The sequence below is a fragment of the Stenella coeruleoalba genome (genome assembly GCF_951394435.1).
Source record: "Stenella coeruleoalba genome assembly, chromosome: 7".
Classification (NCBI taxonomy): domain Eukaryota; kingdom Metazoa; phylum Chordata; class Mammalia; order Artiodactyla; family Delphinidae; genus Stenella; species Stenella coeruleoalba.
The window spans coordinates 97,180,063-97,195,541 of NC_137153.1; the positions used below are offsets into that span (position 1 = coordinate 97,180,063).

General features: G+C 39.9%; 1 long non-coding RNA gene across 1 annotated transcript in view; it reads right to left on the reverse strand.

Moving 5' to 3' along the window:
* Positions 1-15,479, reverse strand: part of LOC307188716 — a 230,469-nt gene that overhangs the window by 203,165 nt on the left and 11,825 nt on the right. Inside the window, exon 2 of the long non-coding RNA XR_013829047.1 lies at positions 1,203-1,317. This is a non-coding gene — a long non-coding RNA (uncharacterized lncRNA). The remainder of the gene's footprint in view (positions 1-1,202; positions 1,318-15,479) is intronic.

Sequence of the window (15,479 nt, forward strand, 5' to 3'; positions counted from 1 at the left end):
GTTGGTGAGTTTAGAAGGAGAAAGAAATCATGCATGGCCTAGCTCCTGCTTCTGTTCCTTTTCTTAGAAGCCACCACAGGGGGCCTCTCTCTCCACATGGGGAAGTCTGCCATATTCTGGTATTGCCTGAGGCTGATGAGCAAGTTGGTCAAATTCTGGAGTTTGGTATTAAGAAGCCCACTTGCTCAAAGATAGAAGCTATGCTCTGTAAAGTAGCATTGATCATAATGAGGGCCATATATTGGCCTCCATCTGCTAACTCCTTTGTCTTATTTCTCACTGGTTTAAAAACTGAATGGGGAAAAGGAGTGCTATTTACTGGGTCCCTCAGAAACTCACAAAGGCTCCTCTTCCATCAGCCTTTGCTCCTGAGGTCACAGAATGCCTTGTGGCTGTACCCATTTGTACTGGTATGCATAAGCCTTTTCTAAGATGAGAAAACTTGACTGGCAAATTTATTTGATTCTAATTCCTTTTATTACCTATACGTGTATGTGGAATAATAATGCTTACACAGTTGAGCACCTTGTATATGCCAGATATTGTACATAGGAAAACAGATCTTAGAAAGCAAGTATCAATGACCTAGAGTGTTAAAGTAACTTTCCCAAGGTCACAAAGTAACAAGCTAGTTGTCTGATTCCAAGGCCCTTGCTCTTTCCAGTACATTTTCCCTCATTCCCCTTTTCTTTCTCTTTCCTCCCACCCCCAGCCCTCTAGTCTTCCCTCCTCTCCTCTCCTCTCCTCTCTCTCCTTCTCTCTTTCACCCATCCATCCTTCCACTACTACCTTCCCCCATTTCCACATTTTCTAGCCCTTTGACACTACAGAAAACTAAGACAGTATCTGAAATCTCGGAGGATTTTTTTTTTTTTTTTTTTTTTGCAGTGCGCAGGCCTCTCACTGTTGTGGCCTCTCCCGTTGCAGAGCACAGGCTCCGGACGCGCAGGCTCAGCGGCCATGGCTCATGGGTCCAGCCACTCCGCAGCATGTGGGATCCTCCCGGACCGGGGAACGAACCCGTGACCCCTGCATCGGCAGGCGGACTCTCAACCACTGCGCCACCAGGGAAGCCCTCTCAGAGGTTTTTATACAAATATATAATTTTAGAATTTATACATATAATTATATATAACTCATATATAATTATATATAAATTCTAAAATATAATAAAAATAAATAAAAATTCTACAAAATCTTACCCCAACAGCTGGGCCCTCAAGAAACTTGGCGGCAGGCATGAGGAAAACTGTGGCTGTCTTTTTAGTATCCTCCTCGGGTTTCTCATGAGCAATGTCTAGCATCCCATTCAAGATCCTGGGGGAGGAGGTCACAAAGAAATGAGTGTGTGTCGAGAGAGACCACAGGATTGCATCAAGCTAGAGTCTGTGCAGGCTTGACCAGGGGGCTGGGCTCTACGTGGAAAATGCAGCCTTACCTCAAATTGGAGTGTTTTCTGTTACCTCCACATCAAGCTTTCTTTCCCTGGGGTCAATAGTTGTGCAACAGTTTCAGAGGTTGAGCAAACAGTTTAGAAATTATTTGGGGAATGATTACAGGAAGGGGAAAAATAAATACATATATATACACATATGTACCTATTATATATATTAAAAAAAATGCATTCTCTATGGGAGGTAACATCATCCCCAAGGGGGTGAAAATTTGTTCTCAGGGGAGAGGGTGAAAAAAATCTCTCTTTTTACATATAAAGCACAGATAATACTGACATACATATAGTGCCTAAACAAATAGAGTAAGTCTTTGGTATTAAAATTTCATGGAGGGGATATTAAGAAAAACATGTCTAAAAAGGCTCCTTAGGGGAACAATAATCTTTTTAAAAATGGTTGAGAAACAGTGATGTATATTGAGAGCCTAGCAGACTATGTGACACATGGTAGGTATTCAAAACATGAGACTTGTAGGTGCTATTATCATGATTAGCTGTTCTTACAGTTGTCCAACAAACTAACTAGAGAGCCATGCCATCCCATCATGGTTACGGTGGAGAAGGGGTACTGTGGCCAGTTCCCAGATGAAGTTAGCTTAGGGTGGATCCTGCATGAGCTAGAGGTCCAAACTGCCTGGAGTTCTAGAAAATAAGCAGATTCTTGCACACCACTGGGATGACCTCTGGGATGCTCAGGAACACTTGTGCAGGATGGTGTTAAAATCCAAAGAACAAAGCATGGCACAGACGTTTGTGAGCAGTGCATAGGCTACCACAACGCCCATGTTAATCCTCTGGGGAAAGGACGTACTCCTAAATTCAGTTTCTTCCTGGCTAAGAACTCGACCACCGAGTTTTGTGTGCCTGCCTCTGTTTCTCTTTAGAGAATCTGGCTTCTAGGAGGCACTCAATATTTGAGTTAATACAGGGTTGGAGCAAATATTGAGCAACCTCTCATGGCTGCTGCATGTGCTCTGCAGGTTGAATTACCCAATGATTATTCTTAAGACCTGTATTTGTGTTCCTTTCAGCGTACACAGTGGTCTCATATATAGTATCTTATTAAATCATCATAATAACCTAGTCATGTTATTATTCTATCACTACTTGAAGGATGAAGAAGCTGAGGCTTGGAAAGTTCACGTATTTTAGTTATTTGTTGGGTTTTTTTGGCCGTGCTGTGCAGCACGCAGGATCCTAGTTCCCCGACCAGGGATCGAAACTGTGCCCCCTGCAGTGGAAGCATGGAGTCCTAACCACTGGACCTCCAGGGAATTCCCAGTTATTTCTCCTCTTTAGCTGCCCAGTAATAAGTAGCAGAGCAAGCCTCCTTTCTACTACGCTACACCACCTTTGATATTCCTTTCCCACAGAGGAGAAAGACACACGAATGGTAAAGCTACAGAGGAGAAGTCATATGCTGGAATTTGGGGACTCCGAGCGAGGGATATGGTAATATCTCTGAATTGTCACAATTAAGTCATGCAGGAAGAGGAGTTATCTCGCGGAATACGAATCTGGCATACGGCAGAGCCTGCTGAGGCTGGTCAGACTATCAACTGCCAAGTTACAGGGAAATGAAAAGCCGTCAAAATAGAGATGGAAGCATCTCAAGATGCTGTGAAATTTGAAACATAGAAGACTTAGGGCACAAATGTGGAGAACGAAAATGTGACATGAAAAATGCATGGCCAGGGGACTTCCTTGGTGGGGCAGTGGTTAAGAATCCGCCTGCCAGTGCAGGGGACACGGGTTTGAGCCCTGGTCCGGGAAGATCCCACGTGCCGCAGAGCAACTAAGTCTGTGTGTCACAACTACTGAGCCTGTGCTCTAGAGCCCGTAAGCCACAACTACTGAGCCCACGTGCCACAACTATTGAAGTCCACATGCCTAGAGCCCATGCTCCGCGACAAGAGAAGCCACTGCAATGAGAAGCCCGCGCACCGCAACGAAGAGTAGTCCCCGCTCGCCGCAACTAGAGAAAGCCCGCACGCGGCAACAAAGACCCAATGCAGCCAAAAATTAAATAAGTAAATAATTAAATAAATTTTTTTAAAAAAATGAATGGCCAGGTACACACTTGGTGCAAATTTTCATTTCAGGGCCACAGCTTCAAATGTAGGAATGAAGGATATTTGACTAAGAATGGAGAACATTTTTCAAAGAGTGAAAAGAATGTGTTTAGTCAGAGACCAACTCATCTGGCCAAAAGGGCTGTAAATGGAAAACAGATGGGAAAGGAGAAAAAAACACCTACATAAAACTGAAATGGGTTTCCATGGATGACATGAAGGAAGGCCTGGGAAGAATTTCAACAGTGAGGGAGGTGCCGAGTGATTCCATGAGAAAACTATTGGGAAGGACATCAGAAACAAACTAGACAGCAGATGTCCTGATATCATGCACAGAACATAGTAACCTTGAGATTACAGCACAGGGTGACAAACAAGACCTCACAGATACCAAGAGAGTTGGCAGGATGGAACAGGTCCATGGGAACATAGTGATAGAGGGTGTGCTGTGCACAAAAGACCCGTTGAGAGGAGATGGAACAGCACTGTAGGCTGTAATAACAATAGATTCAGAGGAATCCCTGAACACTTGGATGAAGATGAAAGGAGAGAGGAACAGAAGTGATGTTTTTATGGAAACTGAGCTGAGCCACATGGGGGAAAGCCACAAAATTGGCAGAGCACACACGCTGGGGATAACATTCTGGATATCTCATTCAGATAAAAGCAGAGTTTTTTTCACTTGCCTTCACATCCTAGAAGGTAGAGGAAAGAATAAAAATAACTATGCTCTGACTGATTCCAACCAATGGGAAGAAGCCATTTGTTAGAGTGGAAGGGATGAGACCCCGGGAGAATGTGGCCATGTCGTCTTCAAGGGAAGACAAGGATGAGCTGGATAAAATGCGTACAGAGGACTTAAGGAAGCCAGACTTCAAAATATCTTTTAAAATAGGCATAATTCCACAAGTTTCCAAAAGAAGACAGTACCAGGAAGTGCTCAGAAGCATGACTTCGGGCAATTCCAAAGAAGAGAAAAGAGGTGCGGATATTCTTAAAGAAATTAGAGAGATGGCACAGAGCTCTTTAAACTAGAATATAGAATGAACACTCAAAAAGACGGAGGCAAGTGATCAGAGTGACAGAGAACCATACAAATAGTAGCAGGAATGTTAAAATCCTGGAGGAATCAAAGCATGCAAAACTGGCAAGGACCAGAGGATGTGTTACAGGTACCAGGGAATTATGATAATGGATGGTAGAAAGGATGTACTATTTCTCAAATTTCTCTTTTAGGGTCTGAAAAAGACTGCAATTGTGGGGCTGCAAAGACAAAAGTGGATAAGAATATGTTGAAATCCAAGGTTGGGGAAGATGTTACTGATCCCTTTTGAAAGCTAATACAAGATCAAACTTGGTGGTCCACAGTCTATGGATCAAGTGGCATTCATTTGCCTATCTCCACACATTCTTCCTTCTTCCTAAGTATTACCAATAGCATGTTAGCAAGTTGATCTCCAAATTCTTACAGGAGATTGGGGGTATCACTGTTTCGGATCAGAAGAATTGATTCCATTTGGATCATCTGCATACTCTCCTATTATCAGAGTGCTTTTAGTTGAAATATGTCTAGTTCAAGGCTTAAAACTAGCTAACTAATTACAGAAGAATAGTTTCTAAAGTCCTCAGCGGCATACTGTTTATACTTCTTGTAAGGTAGGCTACCTTTACCAACACAAAATGAAATGTGTTGGAGTTTTCCAAGGGTTGTCTAGAGTGGTTTCTCTTAAAAGAACTTGGAAAAATGAGTGTCACTGTCTTATAAAAATTATGGAGTTAGTCCATAGTTAATACATCATTTTATGAAATTATGGAACAGGCAAAACTGATCTGTGGGGAGAGAAATCATGATAGTGGTTGCCAGGATAGATAGGGCCAGGGATAGAATGGAAGAGACCGTAGTGAACCTCCTAGGATGATGGCATACTCAGCTGGAGTACTGGTTACACGGATATCTGCAGTTGTCAAAACTCATCAAATTGTCACTGTCACTGTATACAATTACACTTCTATAAAAATATATAAAAAGTATATAATAAATCTGGGCAGTGATATGAAGTGAAAAAAGAATGATTTTCTCCCATGACTTGACAGCGATCGAATGAAGTTAAGAACATCAGGGAATCAGAGAAAAGCAGTCTCAGAGTTTGAAATGAGCAGTACTCTACCAGTAGATTTAGTGAAAAGTCAGTCTTACCAACACCCTTGACCTGTTAATTTCCTATTGGCAAAGTCTCCCATATTGTAGAAAAGGGGCACCACTACCCTTTTTCCTGGTTACACTGGAACCAAGTACTGCTGGTTCCCAAACTTCCATGCACATAAATATCACCTTGGATGTTTGTTAAAAGTACAGACTCTGGGTCCATACCTGGAGATTTTGATACAGTAAATCTAGGTTAGTGTCTAAGAATTTCCATTTTAGTGAACATCCTTGGGGAGACTGATGGAGGTAGTCAATGGACTTATACTTTGAGAAACACTTTAGATAATCAAATCATAAAACTAGTTCCTAATTCCTCTAATTTCAGGCTCTCCAGCCCACCTTCTGATAATATAGCCTTCTTCCATTCCTTCACAAAGAAAATATGTTGCTTATAGCAATACGTGTATTCCAGCCCATGTGACCAGAACTTTCTTATTCAGTAATAAATAGGCATTGGTTTTGTACCTCAATCTGACGGACCTGGTATTTAAATAAATACAAATACCCTTATAAATGTGGTAAACGTTTCACATGATACTGAAAAACTGTACTTCTTGGACTGAAGGACAGATAGGTGCCAAATTTATGCCAAATTTACCAAGATAAAGGGTATTTACAAAATTCCTTCCTTAAAGAAATCCTATGCCTGACATCATTACGGTTGCTGTGTTCTTTTTTTTAAATTAATAGACTTAATTTTTTTAGAGTAGGTTGTAGGTTCACAGCAAAACTGAGTGGAAAGCACAGAGAGCTCCCATGTATTCCCTGTCCTCTCACACACACAACCTCTCGCATTGCGGACATTCTGTGCCACAGGGTATGCTCTTTATGAGCAATGAAACTGCACTGACATACCGCTATCACCCAAAGTCCACGGCACAAATTAGGGTTCGCTCTGTGTTGTACATTCTATGGGTTTTAGCAAGTGTTGTGTTCTTCTAAGCCAGTAAGCTTAACAATAAACATGTAAATATAATATTTCCATTTTAAACGTAACTCAGCAAATATTTAAATAATTTGTGTTGTGGTTTACTTTTCTAATGTTAAATAAAAGTTCTTTATTGACATTTTGGAAAAATGAAAACATATTTAAAAACCACAAGTGGAACTTCCCTGGTGGTGCAGTGGTTGAGAGTCTGCCTGCCAATGCAGGGGACCTGGATTCAATTCCTGGTCCGGGAAGATCCCACATGCCACAGAGCAACTAAGCCCGTGCACCACAACCATGGAGCCTGCGCTCTAGAGCCCGCGAGCCACCAACTACTGAGCCCACGTGCCACAACTACTGAAGCCCATGTGCCCTAGAGCCTGCACACTGCAACTACTGAGACCACATGCCACAACTACTGAAGCCTGCACACTCTAGAGCCTGCACACCACAACTACTGAGCCCACATACCACAACTACTGAAGCCCATGTGCTCTAGGGCCCGCATGCTGCAATTACTGAGACCGCGTGCTGCAGCTACTGAAGCCTGCACGCCTAGAGCCTGTGCTCCACAAGAGAAGCCATTGCAATGAGAAGCCTGCACACTGCAACAAAGAGTAGCCCCTGCTCACCGCAACTAGAGAAAGCCTGCACGCGGCAATTAAGACCCAACGCAGCCAAAAATAAATAAAATATTTTTAAAAATTAAAAAATATTTTTTAAAAATAAAATTAAAAAAATGAAAACCACAACTTATTTTACTACCCTGGGCTAACCATTGTGAATGGTCTGATTCTTTTTTTCTTCAAGTCATTGTTCTGTTTTTATGTACATATATTTATCATGGTGGTGGTAATGGTGGTTGTTTATTTATTTACAAAACCAGGATTATAATATATAAACAGTTCCTAACACTGTATCATTCTATCATATTTTAACAGTATTAACCCTCCTCTGCTCTGATTTTATTTTTCTTCTTGGCATTTATTGCCACCTGACATAATACGTTTGCTTTTTTATTTTCTGTCCTCACTGAATGTATGTTCCAGAACAGCAGTTGTTCCAGAAGGGAGTTCTGTTCATTATGAAAACACAGCACCTATAACAGTGCCTGACACGTGTTAGTTATTCAATACATATTGGCAGAATGGACAAATAAATGAATAAGTGGCACTTTATTGTGTTAGTAAATATGCTTCAAAATCATGATTTACAATAATTAAGCAATTCCATCAAATGTATACATTGTAATTTGTTGAATCATTCTTCTAAGTGATCAACAGTTGGGCTATTTCCACCTTCTAGTTTTTTACTATTGTAATTAATGAGGATATATAAATCTTGTTTATAAAAGGGAGTTCATATTTCTGATATTTCCTTAGGACTAATATCTAGAAGTAGAGTTATTATATGAAAAATTATAAAAATCTTAAAGATGTTTTTACATATTGCCATTTAACTTTCCAGGAATATTGCAATTCATTTGTCTATAAACACTGTAAGAAAATGGCCACCTCTTTTCATCTTTGCTAATAGTGAGTACTGATATTTTATTTCAAAAAATTCTGTCCTGAGAAAGAAAAATGGAGATGTGGGAATCAGGCTCTCTGACTTCAGACGATACTACAAAGTTACAGTAATCAAAACAGTATGGTACTGGCACAAAAACAGAAATATAGATCAATGGAACAGGACAGAAAGCCCAGAGATAAACCCACGCTCCTATGGTCAACTAATCTATGACAAAGGAGGCAAGGATATATACAACGGAGAAAAGACAGTCTCTTCAATAAATGGTGCTGGGAAAACTGGACAGCTACATGTAAAAGAATGAAATTAGAACATTCCCTAACACCATACACAAAAATAAACTCAAAATGGATTAAAGACCTAAATGTAAGACTGAATACTATAAAGCTCTTAGAGGAAAACATAGGCAGAACACTCTTTGACAGAAATCACAGAAATAGTTTTTGGATCCATCTCCTAGAGTAATGAAAATAAATATAAATAAATGGGACCTAATTAAACTTAAAAGCTTTTGCACAGCAAGGAAACTATAAACAAAACGAAAAGACAGTCCACAGAATGGGAGAAAATATTTGCAAATGAAGTGACCGACAAGGGATTAATCAGAATATACAAACAGCTCATGCAGCTCAATATCAAAAAAACAGACAACCCAATCTAAAGGACAAGTGTTCTTTTCTCTTGTGTTGAGTTGAAATGTAATTTTTTTTAATGTGTATATTGACCACTTGTGTTTTATATTTGTTTATTGCCTGTCCATATCATTTGGCAAATTTCCTATTAGACGTTTTCTTATCAATTTGTAAGCATGCTCTATTACTTAGAGATATTAACATAGCACATGGTTTATTTTTGTCTTCATTTTAATTCTGCTCTTTTTTGTGAATGAAGTTAGCTGGAGCACTGACCCCTTTCTGTAACTGGCCTAATTTCTGCAGTACAAGCTTACTATTATTGAAACATCCATTCTTCTCCCACTGATTTGAAATGGTCACTTTTATCACATTCTGTTTATATGGACCAGTGGTGGTTAATAGTGAAAACCCTGGGATCAGACTGCTGCCGTCCTCTTTGTCACCGTTTTTTATGAGGTTGTGAGTGAACTGGGGCAGTGGCCTTTAGCACATAGTAAATGGTACTTAAGTGATAGCTGTTATTATTACACTGGCTAAATGATCTCTCCTGTTGTGTTTTTTGTTTGTTTTCACATCCTGCTTCATTTGGTGAGATCAATCTCAGTAAGCCTTGACCTTTGCTCTTGGAATATTTTCAGCTACACACCTCCCTAGAGACAGTTTGGAAACTCTCTCAAGTAAGATAAATGGAGTTCTCTAAATTCTTTGCTTTGATGCCCTCCCTGCACCATTAAAAAATTGCCAAACATGCCAGCTTCTGTCCTTGGATATTAGAGATATTGCAGGAGGTTACTGCGGTGGTGATATGCTGGACTTGTCATGACATGCTCAATTTACCATGGCAACCTGAAGGGTCACTGCAGCCACCAAACCCCTTACTGCCCGATCCAGGAGCTGGCTGTGGCACACCCCTCCCTTAGCCAGCACGCCTAGCAAAGTGAAGGTCCTTAAGTTCACAACCCCACCCAATTCTTTGCATCTCAGGGCTGGCTCCTGATAGCATTGCCTCTGCTCTGAGCCTGGAACACATATAGGAAGGTCTACCTGCGTTTGTTTGTTTACTGTCAGTCCATTTCCAGATGCTTTATAGCTTCTACAATGATAGCCAAGTATCAATCAACCCAAAATTTCATGGCTTAAAACATTAACTTATTAAGATCTCTCATGACGGACGTTATGTGTTGACTGGGTTCAGCTGAGCAGTTCTCTCGCGCAGTTACACTCAGACGGCTAAGCTGCATGGGGACATCCGAGATGATCTCACACATCTGGCCCCTTGGTGCTTCTCCAAATGGCCATTCTCTCCATCCTCAGGGGTATCTCATCCTCCAAGGTCTTTCTACATGGCCTCTCTCTATAGCATGGTAGTTGGACTTCATACATGGTGGCGAGCTTCCAAGAGTGGGTAGGGGCCAGAATATGCCACCCTGAAATATGCCATTGGCATAAGGATTATTTTGAGCTAGAGGCAAATGAGAATTGACAAGTGCAGAAAGACACCTTCCAGGAGCTTCCCTTACCTGACAAAAAGCAGAAACTTCTGAGAAATGAGAGCTGCCATAACTCCCTCTCCCAGGGGAGTTTTATGGCCATGAAAAAGATGGAAAGTCAACACCGATATGGACCTGCAGAAACCAACCTCACTCCATTAGCTTCCCCCACATTTTTACCTTCCCATAGTTTGTCACCCTTGGAAGCCTAAAACTATCTCCCTTTGTCCTGTCACTTCTCTACAAATTTATTGTTCTTTGCTAAGATCCCATACAAGCCCAAGTTCTAGCCACTCCTTTGAGCAACTCATCACTGAGCATACACATAATGCAAGTGTTAATAAAATTCTTTTGTTCTTCTCTCTGTCTTTAGGCAGTTTAATTGGCAGGGCCCCAGTCAATGACCTAAGTTGGATACAGAAAAAAAGTTTTTCTTTTCTTCCCTGCAAGTGTAAAAGAGGAAGCTGCCAGGACTTTTAAAGGCTTAGATACAAAATGGTCCAGTACCACTCTTGGTATTCTATTGGCTAAAGTCCTGCTTCAATATGAGAGGAGAACTACACAAGGACCTGAGTACCAATGTGCCTGTTTCACTGGGAACACTTTTATATAACTATCACATCACCTTCCTGGTTTTCCAGAGCTCTTATTTAAAAAACAAAACAAAACTAGATTATTTCAAAAAGATTTCAAGGAGAGAAAAATAGTGAATTCCTAGTTTTAATTCATCTTCTTCAAAGTGGAAATATTTGTTTTGAAGATGGCTATGCAAATTATTTTTTGCTATTTATGTCATCCTCCTTTTACATATGTGTATTATGTAATACAACATTTACAATACTCTACTCATTCTCCAATCCTCTCAATATCACTTAATTGAAAAAATAACCTTTCTTTGACAATGAGATCTCTCGGAATAAGAATATATTTAATTCTTATTTTAATAAACATTTTAAAAATGCCAATTATGTGCTGCGTCCTAACAATTAGGGTACAAACAGACTAATATTTTCAATTCAATTCAATAGTCAGGAACAACAAAGCATTTTTTTAGAGGGCATTAAGCTGTTGTTAAATGCCTGGTACTGTAAGGGATATAAAGAATTATAAGACACAGTGCTGTCCTCAAAAGGCCTTCTTGCAATATGGAAAATTAGCAAATGTAATAAAAATGAACATCTAATATCCACGTGCAAAAGAATGAAACTGGACTCTTACCTAACACCGTATACAAAATTAACTCAAAATGAATCAAAGACCTAACCACAAGCTCTAAAACTATAAAACTTTTAGAACTGGGGAAAGCTTCATGACATTGGATTTGACAATGATTTCTTGGATATGACACCAAAAGAACAGCTACAAAAGAAAAAATAGGCCAATTGGACTTCATAAAAATTAAGAATTCTGTGCACCAAAGGACACTGCTATGTTTGTGTCCCCTCAAAACTCCTATGTTGAAATCCTAACCCCCAAGGTGACGGTATTAGGAGGTGGGGCCTTTGGGAGGTGACTGGGTCATGAGGGCACAGCCCTCATGAATGAGATTAGTGCCCTTATAAAAGGAACTCCAGAGAGCTCCCTCATCCCTTCTGCCACGTGAGGACACAGCAAGAAGACTGCTATCTATGAACCAGGTAGTGGGCCTTCACCAGACACTGAAGCTGCTGGCACCTTGATCTTGGACTTCCCAGCCTCCAGAATGGTGAAAAGTAAATTTCGGTTGTTTATAAACTACCTGGTTTATGGTAATTTTGTTATAGTAGCCCAAATGGACTAAAACAGACACTATTATTAAAATAAAAAGGCAACTCACAGGAGAAAATATTTCTGGATTATATATCCGATAACGGAATAACATCCAGAATATATAGAGAACACCCAGAACTCAACAACAAAAAAACAAAGAACCCAATTCAAAAATGGGCAAAGGACTTGAACAGCTGTTTCTCCAAAGACGATACACAAATGGCCAAAAAAGCACACGAAAAGATGCTCAGCATCACTAATCACTAAGGAAATGCAGCTCAAAACCACAATGTGATACCAGTTCAAATCCATTATGACGGCTATTATTTAAAAGAAGCTTTGGCAAGGACGTGGAGAAGTTGGAACCCTTGTACGTTGCTAGTAATAATGTAAAATGGTGCAGCCACAAGGAAAAACAGTATGGCAGTTCTTCAAAAAATCAAACACACAATTATCATTTGATCCAGTAATTCCACTTCTGGTTATATACCAGAGTCCAAAAGGACTCAAAGTAGAGATTTGAACAGATATTTGTACACCCATGTTCACAGCATTATTCACAACAGACAAAAGTGGAAACAACCCAAATATCCATGGGCAGATGAATGGATAAACAAAGTGTGCTACATACATATAATGCAATATTATTCAGACTTAAAAAGGAAGGAAATTCTGATATATAATACAACATGGAAGAAGGTTGAAGAAATTATCCTAAGTGAAATAAACCAAACACAGACCAAACACAGAAGGACAAATACTGTATGGTTCCATTTAGATGAGGTACCTAAGGTAGTCAAGTTCATAGACAGAAAGTAAAAGGGTTGCTAGGGACGAGGATGGGGGGAGGAGTCGGGAGGGCAAGGGCAGAATGGAGAGTTATAGTTTAATGGGTACAGAGTTTCAGTTTGGGACGATGAAAAGTTCTGGAGAGGAACAGTGGTGATGGTTGCACAACAATATGAAAGTACTTATTGTCACTAAACTATATATTTTAAAATGATTAAAATGGTAAATTGTTATGTTGTGTATATTTTGCCACAATAAAATAAATAAAATAAACATATAGAATAGAAAGTGATAAATGCTATAAGAGAGACACAAGTAACCTTTCCCTAGGATTTCCCTCAGACATGGAATTCCAATCCTGGACTTCCAATCCTGGACTTCCCTGGTGGCGCAGTGGTTAAGAATCCGCCTGCCAATGCAGGGGACGTGGGTTCGAGCCCTGGTCTGGGAAGATCTCACATGCCGCGGAGCAACTAAGCCCATGCGCCACAACTACTGAGCCTGCGCTCTAGAGCCCGTGAGCCACAACTACTGAGTCCATATACCACAACTAAAGAAGCCCGCACGCCTAGAGCCTGTGCTCTGCAAAGAGAAGCCACTGCAACGAGAAGCTCACGCACCACAACAAAGAGTAGGCCCTGCTCACCGCAACTAGAGAAAACCCGCGCACAGCAATGAAGACCCAATGCAGCCAAAAATAAATAAATAAATTTAAATTTTCAATCCTATTTCCACTCTGATACTTCTTACCCCACCCCCACGTGTGCTTTCTTTGTTCTTACCGCTATTTAATATTCTATAAATTTAACTTTATTTTTATTGTCTGCCTTCCCCCTTAGAATGTAAGCTCCATAAAGGTAGAAATTTTTGCCTGATTTATCCATTGCTTTAACTGCAGTGACTAGAACATACAGTAAATGCTCAATAAATATTTGTTGAATGAGTAGATAAAATGATAAGGGAATTGAGAGGAAGGAAAAATGATTTACTGAGCAGTTGAAGGAAATCTTCAAGGAGACCGTGCCTTTAAGGATGAATAGGATTTGAATTCTTGAGAGGCAAGAGTGATGTGCCCATCAGATTGGCAAAAAAGAAAATTATAGAACCTATGAAGTGTTGGCTGGGGGGCAGGGGAAACTGGTACTCTCAAACCGTGTTGATAGGAATATACATGGCAATTTCGATAGAACTTTGGTAGGCTCTATTAAATTGAAAATCCACATTATCTGTTGACCTAGCAATCTCACGTCTTTGCATCTTTCGTGGAGTAATTCTCAGACATGTTCACGGAGGAGGGAAACTGAAAGGCACAGAAAGATTAAATAACTCGACCAGAGTCATCTCATAATGATGTGAAGATTAAAAGTTAATATATTAGGCATTTAGAAAAGGACCTGAACACATAATAAGCACTGTATAAACAACGGCCCACGGGACTTCCATGGCGATCCAGTGGTTAAGACTTTGCCTTCCAATGTAGAGGGTGCAGGTTCGATCCCTGGTCGGGGAGCTAAGATCTCACATGCCTCGCGACCAAAAAACCAAAACATAAAACAGAAGCAGTATTGTAACAAATTCAATAAAGACTTTAAAAATGGTCCACATCAAAAAAAAAATCTTAAAAAGAAAACAACAATGGCCCACATTATTATTTACTGGCTAAATGTACTTTTCCTGCAAATTTTCTGTATAAACCATTTGTGCTTTTGCCTAATTGGATTGTAATGTTTTTCTTTTTAATTTGTATGAGTAATTTATATATTAAGGCTATTAAATTTGTCACATGTTGGGAATATTTTTCAGTTTGTTGCATGCTTTTTATTCTGTTTATATTGTTACCACATGATGAGATAATGAAATCTTTATCTAGTCAATCCATTATGGCTATTTTTTTTAACTTGGATATTTGCTGCCAACCAGAAATTTGATAAATATATGCACCTTATTTATTCTGTTTCCATAGTCTGACTTTTTATATTTACTAATCAATCCATCTGGAATTGTTGTTAGTGTTCCTAGAAGTTTTGGTATTAGTTTCCTAGGGCTACTGTAACAAATTACAGCAAACTGGGTGCCTAAAACAATGGAAATGTATTGCCTCACAATTCTGGAGGCTAGAAATCTGAAATCAAGGCGTTGGCAGGGCTATGCTCTCTCTGAAGGCTCTAGGGGAAGATCCTTCCTTGTCTCTTCCTAACTTCTGGTGGTTGCTAAAAATTCCTGGTATTCCTTGGATTATGGCAGCATCGCTCCAATCTCTGCTTCCATTGTCACATGGCATTCTTCTCTTTGTCTGTGTCTGTGTCCAAATTTCCTCCTTCTTATCAGATCACCAGTCGCTGGATTAGGGTCCACTCTAATCCAGCATGACCTCATCTTAACTGGATTATATCTATAAAGACTCTTTCCAATATGGTAACATTCACAGGTACTGGGGGTTAGAACTTAAACATATCTTTTGGGGAGACACAATTCAACCCACCATGGTTTCTACATAGCTAACCAATTATTCTACTGCTAACACTTTTCCCTATTAAAGATTATTAAATAGTCTTTTATTGCGCCATCAGATCCTAAATTGAATGGGTATATACTAAAGTCTCAGGCTGTCAGTTTTTACTCTGTTT